This window comes from Denticeps clupeoides, chromosome 11 (assembly GCF_900700375.1).
Source record: "Denticeps clupeoides chromosome 11, fDenClu1.1, whole genome shotgun sequence".
NCBI lineage: Eukaryota > Metazoa > Chordata > Actinopteri > Clupeiformes > Denticipitidae > Denticeps > Denticeps clupeoides.
Window position 1 is genome coordinate 7,990,874 of NC_041717.1, and position 12,592 is coordinate 8,003,465.

A 12,592-nucleotide genomic window follows, 5' to 3' on the forward strand; every position below is an offset into this window, starting at 1 on the left:
ACAACAAACAGCCAGTCCCTCGGTCCCGGCAGCCCTCATCACCGCCGACGGCCCTCGCGGTCTGCCACAGGGCCACGGAGTGGAGCAGGTGGAGGGGAGGGAGCAGGGGGGGGGGCGCAGGTGTGGGCGGTTGCGTGTACGCGGAGGCGGATTTGTTGTGATCGTTTCCCCCGACTCGCCCCGGAGCGGGGAGCCCCGGTTCCCCCGAGAATGGCGGGAAGAACCGAGGCGCTTCCCCATCTTGATATTCCACGGCCTTAAGTGTTTCTCGCCGGGACCGAACTCCCTGCGTCCCGCTGCTCCGGCCTTCAAAGAGCCTGTTTAATATCGACTGTCCCAGACCAAAAAGGCCCATCCCAGCGTGAGCAACCGGAGCCGGGCTGGGTGTAGCCCCCGTTCCTCCCAGCGCCGCGCCCCCAGCTTCTGAGGGAGTTTGAGGGAGCCCGTAAGTGGGTCTGTAATGGAGAAAGAGCTACCGACGGAGGGTGGGCCGAGCATCTCGGCTACCTGATGTGATCAAGGCCCCCCTCTAGCCTCCTTGCTCTGGCTCCCTAATTCACTTAGCGCCTCCCATCAACGGCCCTGCCGAGATATGCTGCTACCAGACACTGTTAAGTGTAATGGCACCTTTTAAATTCATCTCAGCTTGTGAAGCGATCAATAATGCCTTGGAAGCGGTTTTCGAGATGAGAGGTTTGACCTAAAATGCACAGATTTGTACATTGGATGTCTCGGACTGAAAGCCTACGTAAAAATAAAACTAAAATGTACATTTCCTGCTGCGAACGTACAAGTAAAGTTCACCCCCACTCACTCGTGGCCTTCTTAATTTATCACTACATGCTCCTAATGTCGTGTCATGTATCAAATATCAACACACAAAAAAAGGAGAAGAAAGGAAGAGAACTGGTGGTGCAACATGCCGTCCTCTGAGGTGGATACCGGCTCCCACTGTAATTGTGATGGGTTTGTTCTAATAGAATGAAAACTCAATGATTCATGGCTACAGGTGGTTGTATAGTAATGAATACTATATTACATTTCAGATAACTGAATTTTTACACAGTGCGAAGTTCACTTAATTGTCCGTTCTGCAATATGTAGTAGCTCCTACAAAAATGATAATTTAATACAGGTCAGCCTCCAGAAACCTCTGCTGGCTTTTAAAATGGCAAAAAAAAAAAAAAAAAACCCTCCCGTGCCTCCATCCCCCAACATCCTGTTCACCTGAACAGCTGAATGGTTGAGCGACAGAAGCAGAGAGAAAGGAGGCACGGTGTCGCGAAGGCCACTCTGTCCAGATTGCCAATAAATCAATAAACCATTGGCAATTACAGCTGCACTGCGCTCCATCACCCCCTCTTTATAACCTCTGCCTCGGATCAGGCCGCATTCGTTTGCATTACTTAGTGCGTTGCTTTGTGTGTGTGTTTACGTAGGGTAGTTTGTGTAGCGATTGTGCATTAGCTAGTGCAGAGGCGGGCGGGCGGGCGTGCGAAAAGACCTCTCCTGTTCCCGCTGCCTGCATGACTCAGTCAATCAGCAGCTTAAATTGCCATTTCAGAAAAACACACACTGGAAAAGGGGGGAAAAGTGCAAACACGTAAACTTGTCAATAGCGAGTCTGCTGTCTCTCTCTCTCTCTCTCTCTCTCTCTCTCTCTCGCTCACTCCACAGTCACAAGGCAGACGTGGCAAACCGACCGGAGGCCGGGCGAGCCACCCCTACCCGGAACAGCCGTCAGCTGCGCTAGCACCCATTACAGCCGTGCGCGGGGAAAGGCCAATTACGGCAGCAGAAGGACATGAAAGCGTCGAGTGAGAGAAAGACGCAGGGCCGACTTCACCGACAACAAAGGCGGCACAGCTGACCACGGCTACAGGGCCGGCCTGTCAGACCACAATACGGTGCAGTTAACAAGGGGCATCGTATTATGATGGAGCTCACGCTGCGCAGAGCGCACACACGCAAAGGTCCAATGCCGACCTGCCGCGATGATGCCGTTTTCACCGACGTCCTCGTAGCTGAATTACATACATGAACATTTGTTTATTATTGTTGTGATAATAAGTATGTTCCGCGGTTGAATTATTATGCTGTGGAAAATGCTGCGCCATAATATAAACACTACATGAGCGAACTAAGGACCAGTCTTAGACCCACCCACACACACACACTCTCTCTCTTTCTCTCTGTCACCATGCATGCCGGTTTGCACACGTACACACCGAATCACGCACCAGCAGCCAGACACCCGCGCAAGTACAAATTTAATCACTGGCCTATTAATGTATTAAGAACTTTCACGATCGGGGCAGAGCCGCACACGTATGTGAGGAATCTAACACTCACGCAACAAATCACAGCAGACGAGTGGACACACACACACACACACACACACACACACACACCGGAGGGGCCGGAAGACTGTGAATTTTAAGATGGTGGAGGGGGAGGGGTCAAGTGAATTCATTAGCTTTTATGGGTTTCTGCGGCCCACCTTCAATTTCCGGCATCCAAAAAATAAGGTGAAGCCATGATTAAAAAACAAAGGAGGAAAAAAGGAGACAGAAGAGCAGACAGGTAAACGAAGGGAAGCAGCCGTCTGCATCATGGCTTCTCCCAGCCCGTCTTATTCCATTATTTCTCCAGGCCTTCTTAAAGAGACACTTTATTGATTTTTTGATGTGTAGAGGCATAGGGCTTAAGAACATAGCAAGAGAGGCATGAACCAAAAGAAAAGAGACTGGCTCTTCACTCTTCAGAAAAGTCGTATTAAAGAGACGCAGGAGTTTGCTTTTCTCTGCCTGTTCTCGTTTTTTTAATGGGACTATGCTTAATAGGCGCAAAAAGTAAGCTTCTAGATAAACTGTTCCATATGCCGAATGTGAGTGTGAGTGTGTGTGTGTGTGTGTTGGAGACACAGAGAGCGAGGGAGAGAGGGAGAGAGGGAAAGGGAGTGCAGAGGAATGAGAAAGGCCAAAAGGAGAGGGAGAAAAAGCATACGGCACGTGGAGAGGGTCTATTACAAATACACAGGGGTGCACGGGGCCAGGATCCTGTACAAAAAAAGACTGCAAGGAAGGGAACGAGGAAGAAAAAGAGAGAGAGAGAAAGACTCCTCGAAAACGAAGAGGCTGTAGGGTTTTAGAATAATCGTTGATTGCAAGTCCAGCTTCGTCGCAGTGTTTTTACAGCCCCCTTCCTTCTCTCTCTTTCTCCCCGTTTAGCTCTTGTTTTAAAAACCAGACAGGGTGCAGCAGACTGGAAGAGACCAGCAGGGGTTCTGCTGAGTGCAGGCAGTGCGGGTCAGAGGTCAGGCCGCTGCAAGCCCAGCGTACAGCTGGGGTAAACACAGACAACCCACCAACCCCAATCCCCGGCTCAGCGGACCAGCAACAGGCCTGCCATTGTGCCTGGCTCCTGCCTCTCTGCATCTGGGAGGGCCGCTCCAGCCTACCCTGGCAATTAGGCCTCCCCTGGGGGGAGGAGTGAGAGAGATCCAACAAAGCCACACCCAGGGCAGCCCACGTCCAGCGCCGCTGCAGCTTTAGCCGGAATCCGGAGGACAGTGCAGAAATCTGCAGCCTACTTTCCCCAGGGGCAGGAGCATTAGCTCTGTTAAGACTTCCTCCCCTGCCTGGCGCGCTTCCATCTCTCAATGCCCCTCCAGCTGAGACGCCTTTTATTGTTGTGTTGTGCCTCAAATTTTCACTGCATGCGCATGTGTGTGTGTGTGTGTTTATTTGTGTGTGTGTGTGTGTGTGCATCCTCCTCCAGCATTTCCTGCCGCTAACGGCTCAGTTGCACAGTCGCACGGGAAGGCGCGCTGCATAACGGCAAGAAAAGAAACACCCCCGACTTTGATGAAAACAAATTGAGATCCGAGCTGGACTCCGGCTGCTCATCGATACGGACCGCCCATGAAATAGACGCCAATGCACAGCAGTAACGCGCCGCTCTCCAGGGCATGACAGCGACGCCGGCTCCTCGTGCCAAACACGTACAGGAGCTCAGTGGCAAATGGAGGCCCTTTAAGCGCTCGCCGTCCCAGAATTCCTCACAAATTGTCCGTGTGATGCTCCTTGTCACGAATGTAGCAATTATACTGATAGTCAATAAATAATCTGAGCTGAGCCTAATTAGGGAAAACATCTGCTGCGGACTCAATCGTCACCGCTGGAGTCGCGAAATTGAGGCACGAAAACAAAGGACAAATTCGTACCGGGTCACATACAGCATACCAACAAAGCACCGACAGACGGGGAACAGGAAGGCCGGTGTTGGTGTTAAGATGTGGCACGAGTGCCCAGCTCTGGTACGCCCCGCGCTGCTAGAGGTAAAAGTTGGCGAACTTGAAAGCGCCGCCTGGGTAGTAAGTTCCTCCCCCGTCAACTATGGCTAATTAGCAAGACACAACTTTCCAACAGCTGTAGCTGACTAGCAGGCCGGATTTACCGGGTCGGTGCTTTACTAGCGACCCGGAACTAGTAAATAAGAACTAAACGCTAAAACTCCAAAGTTAGCAAACCAGGAATACAGCTATAACTAAATTAGCAACCCAGAAATCGCAAACCATAACGTCACAAAACCAGAACTACTGCTAACAAGCGAACCTGAGGTCTCCTAACCAGAACTACATCAAAACATCACTAGTCACAACTGCGGCTAACTAGCTGGCCAGAACTACAAATGCAGTTGAATGGCAGCCTAGAACAAGCAATCCTAAACTATACTAGCCAGAAAAACCTAACTAGCAAGGTAGAACTTCAACTACAACTGACTATTTACATTTACAGCATTTACCAGATGCCCTTATCCAGAGTGACTTACAATCAGTAGTTACAGGGACAGTCCCACCCTGGAGCAACTCAGGGTTAAGTGTCTTGCTCAGGGACACAATGGTAGTAAGTGGGATTTGTTCTTCTGGTTCATAGGCGAGTGTGTTACCCACTAGGCTACTACCACCCCTATCAAATTCGAACTGACTAGCTATAACTACACTAGCCAAAACCTCAGCTAACTACCAAGACCTAACTTTACCAGGTAGAATTACAGTTAAAATCGACTAGCAAACCCAGGTGTACCAAAGGGCAAAGCTCCAGTGGCACGGACTCAACCAGCATTTTTACAGTAGTTTATTTTACGGGTCTGCCGGCTGTGAAAAGCACGATCTGTGACAGAAATGTTTCACCATGTGATCGCAGTGATCGCTCACAGTAATGCTGTATTGATTTGCAATGACCCTTCCCTCTAAGCGACAAGTGGCCCTATGGTTTGCCGGCTGTCCTGTATTGGCCGGGACGTGTTGTACATCTGGCTAAATTGGTTTGTTTGGACGTCCCTTGTCCCGCGTATTGACTGCTACTCTACACACTGTGCGCTACACCCCTTAATTACGTGCGTGGGGCTCCAGAACACCATCAGTGGACAGAAAAATATTCACACAAGGCCGAATGTAGAAAAAGGCTTCATTTGCACTCACGTCGGCTCAGCACTCCTTCACTCGTCTCCGTTCCTTCGAACTTTTAATCCGTTACCGTTGCGTATATATGCAGAGGGTCGGAGGAAGCGCTTCAGACGCCGATGGGGGGAGCCGCAGATGGTCGATACAGTTAACGGACCGCCTGGCCTTCCCGCCTACAACTCTGCCCTCACCGCTGGCTCCCCCTCATGCAGCACTGGACTCATTTGAAAGTGGGGTGATTGTCTTCACGGCTGAGCAGCTCACGTGGACAGTGGCGTGATGCACATCATCGCCAACGGAAGAAGTGCTGAAAGCTGGAACCAGAGGCCACCGCGCGGGACCAGGTGGACCAGGCCTCGTAGGAGAGGCGGGGTGGCCTTGTGTGTCAGCGTCAGCTGCGGACCACTCACCCACACTTCACAGGGCCGCGTCGATGTGCGTCTCTCTCCAGCGCCGGGCCACAGCTGCGCACACACAGCCTCGCTCCGGCACACGTGCACAGGCCCCTGGGAGGATCGTCAAAACAGCAGACCCCCGACCCCCCCCCAGTCCAGGCCCTGAAAGCCACTCTGGTCTCTCCCAGCACCCCACATTTCCAAGCACCCTGCCGAGTCCGTGCCTGCACCAACCCCCACCAGCTTGCACAGCCAAACACACACCAGATGCAATCTCCAAAACACACACGTTCGGCATAAGGGACTTAGGGCCACAGGCCTAGTCCCCCGATGGCCGTGCCAGAGGACGTCCAGCAGAGCTCACGACGGGCTACACATGAAGGAGGAGAGACGAACGGGAGAAATGGAGGGGAAGAGAATGACAGAATGAGGTGACAAATGAAAAGTAGTGAAGAGAAAAGCGGGGAAAGCCGTGACAGGGACAGGACATTGCGAGGAGAGAAGATGAGGTGACCGGGACGCAGTTGCTGCACACCGCGCTCCACCGCCGAGCCGGATTCTGGTCTAGCCGCACTCACTTTTGACCGCCAAGTGACCGCGTCAACAGGAAGGGCTCACAAGACGCAGGACTACACGTGTCCTCCGCTTACCAGCGTGCCAGAGGCAGGCCGAACCCCCAAACCCGCTGCATTCTGGGAAACCCAGAGCCGACAGCTGACGCTCTCACGTTTACCCAAGCCCGTATGTAATAGCACTATCGATCCAGTTAATGCTCCTTTCATCCTCCCGGAGGGGGGAGGGCGTTCCGAGGCAGTAAACCGCGGGCCAGCGAAGACGCAGAAAGGGACAGATAGAGCTGTCTGTATGCAAAAGCAGGGGAGCGAGGAAGGATGCGGCTCCATTGTGCGGCAACAATGAGCGAGAGATCAACCCCGCTGGGTCAAATTTGACTTTCAATGGACAGCTGAACCTCGGAGGTGAGGAGCCCAGGAGCGGCGGACTGGACGCTCGGACGGGGCGCCTCCGCACAGGAAGCGTGCCTGTCTGGTGGGGCTGTCCCACTCGGAGGGCGATTAAATAAATCAGACAATAGACAGATTCTGGCTGATGGTGGAGGGGGGGGACATTCATTAGTGCCATCCTGTCCAATCTCACAAACACACGCTCTGTCTCCCACACACACACACACACACACACCAGAGATGGTTCCAGCCAGAAAACGCGCCCCATTGTCTGCGTGACAACACACCGACGTCCGGCGCAGGTCACGCCACAATTACAGTAATCAGCGGACACTCACTTCATTACCCAGGCCAGCAACACACACACACACACACACACACACCTGCACTTTACTTTATATTACACACCCCCACCAAAAAATATCGGCTCCTGCCACGCTGACAGTTGCGCGTCACATGGACGTGAATGACAAACAAAACGTGGCATTTCAACTTCTGTTGGTTAAAGAAAAGATTCCGGCCCCTCTTGGTAAAAGTGCACCGCTTGTTCGTTTTCCTTTTTTATTATTATTATTATAATAAATGCTTATTATTTGACAGTGAGTCGCTTTATTGTGCTTTTTTCGCCGCACCGCAGTGCGCCGCGCTTCACCAGCGCAACAAAAACCCGGACCGAACTCTTCACCTTTCTTACGTTTACGCGTTTTTTTTTTTTTTTTAAAGGGGGACAAACTTGCAACAGTTGGCGTCCCCGTTGCTGCGTTTAAAACGAACTTCGATCGGCGCGGGAGAGACGCGGAGAGAAGCCGCGGAGGGGCTGCGCCGCGGGGGCAGGAAACTTACCTCCGTGGCGCGGAGCTCCCGCCGATGATGAGGATGATGATGATGATGAAATATTCAGCTTGCCGGTCCGAGTCCGCGATCACGGCGAACGGTAACCTTCCCCGAAAAAGCCGCTCCGGCGGCTCCCGGCTGCCGCTCCTCACCGCGTCTCCTCCCGCCGCAACGCCGAGCCGCGCGTCAAGACGCCGGTGCCAGTTTCCATCGCGGAACTCTCCCCCGTCTCCCCCGTCTCCGCGCGTTCCTCTGCAGGCGTGCGTGCGTGCGTGCGTGCGTGCGTGCGTGTTGGTTTTTTCCCTCTTCACTAGAATGAAGGGTCCGGACGGCGCGGCTGGTGACGGCAGCAGCTAGTGAGTGAAATCCGATCCGGACTTCGGGACTGACTGCAATGAGCGCCGCTGCCTCTGGTGCGTCTCAGTGCGCAGGGCCAGACCGATACAAAGACGTGAAAAAAAGCCCACACAGGTCCCCGCCCATACCCCCCTGTCCGGTACCGGCCACAGGATACTACCCACCGGTACAACAACTTAACACGGAATCACGATTATTACACCACGATGAGATAAAATGTGGATATATAAATGCACACACAAATTATGTATATGTATACAACATCATACAACACTATATCCCTATATATATAGCTTGATAACAACAATATGATATAATATTATATACAGCCTCACATAATGTTGCAAATAGTGATGCCTATAGAGACGTAGAACATTATTATATTAACTATTAACACCATCATTTATACATTGTCTTATTACGTATTTTCGTGTGTACTAGTGTATGAATAAGGTGTGTTATGTAAGGTGATGAAGTGGACAGAAGATATTGCAGTGAATGTGGATTTTATAGTATTTATTGTATGGTCAATAGTGGTCAATATGTGAATCTATTTGCAATACATGTGAAATAAAAATAGGACCTGTGGATTACAGCATGAGGAAACATACAATGCAGCAGCATATTACTGTTGTTATTATAATAATTAAAGGCGGTTCTGGTTTATAGTTGGTACATTTTCATAAGACTTTGCTGTAGTTTGCATTGATGGTACATGGATCAATCATATTTATTTTATATAAAACATCACTCATTATACATAATAACATACCAAAACAAAGCAATACCATCAACACTGAAAGTGGTTTGAGATTATTGAGTCTGCGGGATTATAAAGAAGTCATATGACATTTAAATAATCCAGAAAGATTTTAGTTTTATCTCGGCTGGAATACTGTCTTGTAGATTTATATTAAATTCATTGCCTTAAATGTCTGTGAACCAATATATCCACAAGCAAACAGCTGCTTAGACACTCAGTAAGCAATGAATATGTGCTGAATAGCCTGCAGTAGGATATTATTTTATCGTAGTAATTCTTATTAAACCATTTTAATCCATGTCTTGACCTATATTATATGGAATACAAACATGTTTTAAGTCTGCTCTGAAAATAAACCATATCACTAGGGAGGCCATTATGCCTTTTTCACTGCACTAAAACAGCATCCCTGTATTCCTACACGATCACCTTAGATTGATTTTTACCCACATGCAGCCACAGCATTTCAATGAGGGTTTCCCAAACCATGGCGTTTGGAGAAATGTAATGAATGACATAGAGGCAATGCAATTTCACTCAGCACCATGTCATCAATAAAAGCCCTAAGCATTTCCATTTATACTGTCACAAAATATGTTGTGGCCTGCAACTGGCTGTACCATAGAAAATAAAAAAGATATCTAAAAAGCATAAAGATTCCACTCACTATGCAAGATAATTTGAGTTGGTTTCCTGCAGTACAAGTTTTTTTTTTTTTTTCATAAAACACATTTTCAGATAATACAATAAAAAAATCCTTTTTGTGTGTAATTTTGGACTGAACGGAATACATAGCAAAGCTTGTGAATGAAAATAATATGACTACTTTCATGGTTTCCTGTGGACAATAATAGAAATAAATAAGAAATCAGATATATTGGCTCAGCACAAGTATTAATTTGTGGGAACAAGACAGAGCAATTTGCGTGTTTGGTCATTAAGACATCCTGATGTGTTATCAGAAGATTACTGTAGATATTAAGCATTTATTCTTATTATAAGTCCCTGGCAGGTCTGACACAAGCTCTTCTGAAGATGAACATTCATCTATGTGATTTTTGTGAAGGTACTAAACCGATTACTTTACGCTTACCGCACTACCCGTGTTGTCCTGTAAAACCCTATACAGCAAAAAACACAACTGTTGAAGCTACACACATAATGTAGGGAATAAATGGAATATTGAAAAAACATACTTCTACTCTGTAAAGGAATTCATACATTTTCATAAATATGCAAAAACACATGCACTTTAGCATTATAATTATTACACATGTAATGAAACAGTTTGCTAGTTAGTTGTACATTGATCATACAAGTTTGTCTTTCCTGGAAGACAGAATAAAGAAAGATTAATAATATCTGGTCCAGTTGCCAAATGCGGTTTGTCCTGTTTATGATTAGCATTCGGCTAGGTTATGCAAGTCAGTAACATATATCGCTAACTTGCAAAGATGGGAGAAAGCAGGTATCATTCTATTGTAGACTGAAAGGAATGAAGTTGAATGTCTCAAATAGAATTCTGGCTCTGGTGGTTCATGTATGCCTATAATGGTCCAATAAAGCTGCTAAACACAGCGCCCATTTTTCATTGGTGCTTGAAAAGGGGCGTGGTGTCTTTATGGTATCATAAACCTGCTTCACGCTCAGATTAATACATCATAATTATCAAATGAGATGAGCAATGGGATATTCCTGATGGACAAAGATAGATTCATAAACCAATATCCATCAGTGAATGCTGCCCATGGGTACAAACCTCGTGGTTGAAACAACTGAAAGTTTGACGATTGAAAGACCGGATTTAATCAGCCGAATGTTCCAAGTACAATAAACTTTATTACCGTGAGCTAAGCCTGTACTTGAAGGGGCCAAAAACATTCGAAAATATCCTTGGAAGGAAGTTCTTGAACTCAAAATGCTCAGTCACAGTTTTTTAAACGTTTTTAGACCAATATTGAGTGCTAGAAAGGTTGCATGAGTCACTTGCCAGCACAGAGTGGAATATATAACACGGTGCTCGAAAAATGAGGAAAGTAGGCCAGGATGGGGAGTTGGGATAGCGACTCATTATGGCAGATAGCAGGGTTCAAATCCCATGAGCCGACGCTCCTGGAATATTGCAGGTTGCTCACCCTGCTGCCTTTGCAGCACATCCATCTCCCTGTGATCACAGGGAAACGTACAGTAGAGCAGAAATGTACATCCAGGCAGCGTTTCATTACCAGTGACAAGCGTTGGTTGGCGTTCGCTGGGAAGCGTGCGGGTGCTTCATTCGCTTCTCCTTGAGAAAATCCATTTGCTGTGACAGCCAGGCTCTGTAATATTCTGGTTATTGTGTGCTGAAATGCTGAAAGTTCTTCATCATCTGTTGTTCTGCTCTTTGCCACCATATTGTCTGTTGCCGTATGTTTTAGTGACAGACCTCTGCGTGTAAAGCAGTTGTACAGTGGGGTGGGGCGAGGTGAGATGAATATCTAACAGCTCGCGTGGTTTAACCTTGGGCAATGGCCGCACTTTCGGGGAAAAAGGAATGTGCTGTCTCTCCAATGGTTGACCAAGCTCAAATCATAGAAGAGCCGGAATACGCTCTAAAATCATCTTTTGAAATGCTCTTATTGTTGGACTGAAAGGCATCTGCTCCGTGTGCTGCAGCCTGAATTTGCAATATGTGTACTCAGTTTCGTTTCACTTGGATTCAGAGTACCTGGGGTGCAATTTTTTTATGGACGTAGATAAGACTTCAAGGGCTTTAAAAAAAGCCACCCCACTGACAAGCCTGTCTTAATAATTGGATGCAGTGCGTTGAGCATGTGCTCCGCTCTTTAGTCCTTGAATGTACTTAACTGTTTCCTCCCTCACTGGGGAATTAAAGGGGACATTTGGGACCAGGTAGTGCTCCTTTTGAATGAATGAATGTCAGTCAGGGCAAAAATGGTGAGGCAGTTTTTGAAAATGTAGCGTAATTTTATGTTTAAATGTAAGCTACATTCAACATAAACCTTAAGTACAGTCATACTACATGCAGAACAATGTAAACACAAACACAGCAATGTTATCTGAAAGACCCTGGAAATTCGTCATGATAAGCGTTACCATGCATGCAGTTATACTTACACTTTTATCCAAAGCAACAGGTATTTGCATTAATTTCTACAGAACTACAGACAATGAACTGCACACAATACAAGAAAATATATATTTTTTTAATTTAATGTGAAAGATCAGCATCCATTTGCCTGAGTTTTGGTAAGAAATAACTATAGACAGGGCAGCAACATTTACAGAGGCATTTTGTATAGATTTGTCAAGAACTATAGACAATGAACTGCAATATGCACATGTCAGCAAAGAAGCTGTGTCATTATTACAGCCGTTCGAGGCGCAATAATCCTGCATCGTTGCTTGTACCGTCAGAGAAGCGTGGTGGAATGAGCTTGGAACCCTGTCCAAATATTGACACATGCTGAGAGACTGAATGCGACATCTAGTGTTTATATCTAACTACAGGGCTAGCCGTTTATTTTAATGTCATTATTTGAAAAAATATATTTGTTCTGACTATTTACACCGCTCCTGTTAATACGTGGTACAAGTCTAGTACAAGGTTCTGTCTCCTACTTTCCTCCTCTATTTCCCTCTGTTCTCTACTCTACTGTACTCCTAATGCTGCTTGTACACAGACATCATCACAAACACTGTCTATTTTAACTTCACCTTACGACATGTCTGCTATCAACTAACATGCAAGCATTCTGCCTGGCAAGGAACGTGAATCTGACATTAATGAACAATCCCCATGGGCTGTGCCTGG

The 12,592-nt window shown here is 47.5% G+C and overlaps 1 protein-coding gene across 2 annotated transcripts in view; it reads right to left on the reverse strand.

Annotated features, from left to right (window-relative positions):
* The window catches only part of sema4c (sema domain, immunoglobulin domain (Ig), transmembrane domain (TM) and short cytoplasmic domain, (semaphorin) 4C), a 39,710-nt gene extending 31,629 nt beyond the window's left edge, over positions 1 to 8,081 (reverse strand). For both annotated transcript variants that reach the window (XM_028996723.1, XM_028996722.1), the window contains exon 1: positions 7,668 to 8,081. The gene's annotated coding sequence lies outside the window, so the exon portion shown is untranslated. The remainder of the gene's footprint in view (positions 1 to 7,667) is intronic.
* Positions 8,082 to 12,592: the final 4,511 nt, after the last annotated feature.